Source organism: Mus caroli, unplaced genomic scaffold, assembly GCF_978045245.1.
Source record: "Mus caroli unplaced genomic scaffold, Mus_caroli_1 scaffold_7, whole genome shotgun sequence".
NCBI lineage: Eukaryota > Metazoa > Chordata > Mammalia > Rodentia > Muridae > Mus > Mus caroli.
Genome location: NW_028227262.1, coordinates 76,854,288 through 76,857,276, shown reverse-complemented (window position 1 = coordinate 76,857,276; position 2,989 = coordinate 76,854,288). Strand labels below are relative to the sequence as shown.

General features: G+C 49.5%; 1 pseudogene; it reads right to left on the bottom strand.

Moving 5' to 3' along the window:
- Window positions 1-1,361: 1,361 nt before the first annotated feature.
- Window positions 1,362-2,047, bottom strand: LOC110295659 (cancer-related nucleoside-triphosphatase homolog pseudogene; annotated as a pseudogene).
- Window positions 2,048-2,989: the final 942 nt, after the last annotated feature.

The window sequence follows — 2,989 nt, the reverse complement described above, 5'->3', positions numbered from 1 at the left end:
TGAGGAAATGTGCACATGATTGCAGGTGCCTTCAGAGACCAGAGAACTGGAATCTCCCAGGAACCGGAGTTAAAGACAGTTCTGAGCCACCTAGTGGAGATCCTGGTAACTAAACTCAGTTTCTTTACAAGAGCAAGACCATACATGAACTGAATTGCTTTCTTCTCTCCATCCCTAGATACTTATTTAAAAAGATTCTCTGTTTTGTTTTGTTGTTTTGTTTTGCTTTGTTTTGTTTTGTTTTGTTTTTCGAGACAGGGTTTCACTGTATAGCCTTGACTATCCTGGAACTCAGGTTGTAGACCAGGCTGGCCTTGAACTCAGAAATCTGCCTGCCTCTGCCTCCCGAGTGCTGGGATTAAAGGCATGCGCCACCACGCCCTGCATTTAAAAAGATTCTCAATGCAAAGCTTTTCAAAACAGGGCCAGGAGAGATGCTCAGCTGCCAAAACAGCTTGCAGCTCTTTGGAAGACACAGGTCTGTTCCTAGCATACATCCCAGGGCTCACAACCCATTGCAACTCCAGCTAAAGGGGATCTGCTGCCCTCTTCTGGCCTCTGTGGGCACCTGCACACACATGGCATGCAGACACAAATATATATACACTAATAAAAATAAATCTTAAAAACTCCTTCAAAGTTGGTGTTGTAGCTCAGTGGTACAGTGCTTGCCCAGTACACTCTAGATCTCCAGCCGCCCCCCTCTCTCTTCCCCCTCCCCCCCCCCCACAATTTTTTAAAAAGCCAACCCTGACAATGGACAGAGAAATTGTTTTATGCCTAGGAACATAAGAATCAAATCAAGCCAGGTATGGTGGCGCATGCCTTTAATCCCAGCCCTTGGGAGGCAGAGGCAGGTGAATTTCTGAGTTCGAGGCCAGCCTGGTCTACAGAGTGAGTTCCAGGACAGCCAGGGCTACACAGAGAAATCCTGCCTTGAACAAAAAACAAAAATACACAAACAAACAGAATCAACTCCGACTGTTTTACCTGTCTGCTGCTTTCAAATCTAGGGATTCTTTTAGGTACAGATAGGATTGACGCACCAGCGTTAAGCAGAGACAGTTCTTCCAAGTGCATCTTTTTTTTTTCTTTTTTAAAAAAATTATTTATTTTGGGCTGGAGAGATGGCTCAGTGGTTAAGAGCATTGACTGCTCTTCTGAAGGTCCTGAGTTCAATTCCCAGCAACCACATGGTGGCTCACAACCACCCGTAAGGAGATCTGGTGCCCTCTTCTGGAGTGTCTGAAGACTGCTACAGTGTACTTACATATAATAAATAATTTTTTTTTTTTTTTTGGCAGACTCGTTTTAGAATTTACTCAAATCGCATGCACAACCGTAAGAGGAAACACAAGTCTGGAGCACACACAGGACCCAGTGGACTGACTGGGTGCTTGCTGCTCAGGGCCCACTGTGAGCAGAGGCAGAGCTGGACCCCGACAGTGCTGCTTTAAGTCTGGCTGCTCTGCACAACGGCCACAATATCTGGCAGGAGGCTGTTTCTGTTCTCCCTGGTGACATTGAACACCTTCACATCATGCCTTTTCCTGATTTCTTCCACCAGGGCCAGCGGCTTCCCTTTGGGGACTGGGATAGTGCCAACCACGATAATGCCTGGTGTGGACAGCATCTGGCTGATCGCTTGGATGAAAGGTTGGCTGAACAGCTCCATCTCCCCAATCTCATCAATGATACATACTCTGTGTTTGGGGCCACAGCTGGAGCCTGCGTTTCTTAGGACAGGCAGTGCCAACTGCTCAAAAGAATCCAGGTTCACCACGTACTGCCCCACTCGACACTCGGGCTGTCCAGGTAGAGGCTGTGACCCAACTCTGGACAGAGGCCCCTGGGCACCAGACAGGGTGACGACATCGAATCCTATCCTCTTCCCTTCCTGCCTGATTTCTTGTGTGTAAAATCCATCCACGGGCAGCCCGGAGGACTGCAGGACCTCGATGGCTTTCTGAATCAAGGTTGTTTTGCCAACCCCTGGAGGCCCAGTGAGGAACACGTGCGTGGGGGTCGGGGTGTGGGGTGGTCCAGGTCAGAGCGGGGCGGTCGGGGGTCAGAATGGGCAGCCAGGCCTACCCCTTACCATAAATAAATCTTTTTTAAAAATTATTTATTTTATGTATATAAGTACACTGTAGCTGCCTTCAGACACACCAGAAAAGGGCCTCGGGTCCCATTACACATGGTTGTGAGGCACCATGTGGTAGCTGGGAATTGAACTCAGGATCTCTGGAAGAGCAATCAGTGCTCTTAACTGCTGAGCCATCTCCCCAGCCCCTTCCAAGCGCATCTTTAACTCTCCAACCCACATCTGCTGAAAAGTCTACCCTTTTGCACCTCGCGACTTTTTGGGAGGGGGTGCGGGGATGGGATGTTTAAACCTGGAGACTCCTGATGGGGTTCGGGAAGGACTCAATGAAATTAGGAAAGTATAATTCTTAGTTTTTAAATCCTAAAATGTGGGAGACAGAGGCAGAGAGGCAGAAGGATCGCTGGGAGTTCGAGGCTAGTTCGGTCTCAAAAGCAGGCAAGCCCGGCATGGTGGTGAGTGTTTTTATCCCAGCACTCCAAAAGCAGAAGCAGGTGAATTTGAGGCCAGTCTGGTTTACACAAGCGAGAGAGCTACAAAAAGAGATCCTGTCTAAAAACAGCAAAGCAGGCGTCGAGATTGAAGCTCGAGTATGTGATGGGATAGCTAGTAGTACAGAGAGAGACACTTGTTCTGAAAACTGTTACTCCTTCCTCTCAATGCCAAGGTTAGATTTAGCAAGCCCATCCTGCGCTGCCCATCCTGCGCTGCCCATCCTGCGCTGCCCATCCCCAAAGTTCCTTAAACCTACCCGGTATCTGAGCTCAGGGCTCGGCTCAGGATCGCCCCGCCCACACTCCTAGCCCACGCCCCCTATGCTTGAGTGCCGGGCCCCGGGTTCCGGCCTTCACGACAGTGCGGGCGCTTTCCGGCTGTTCGCGCGAG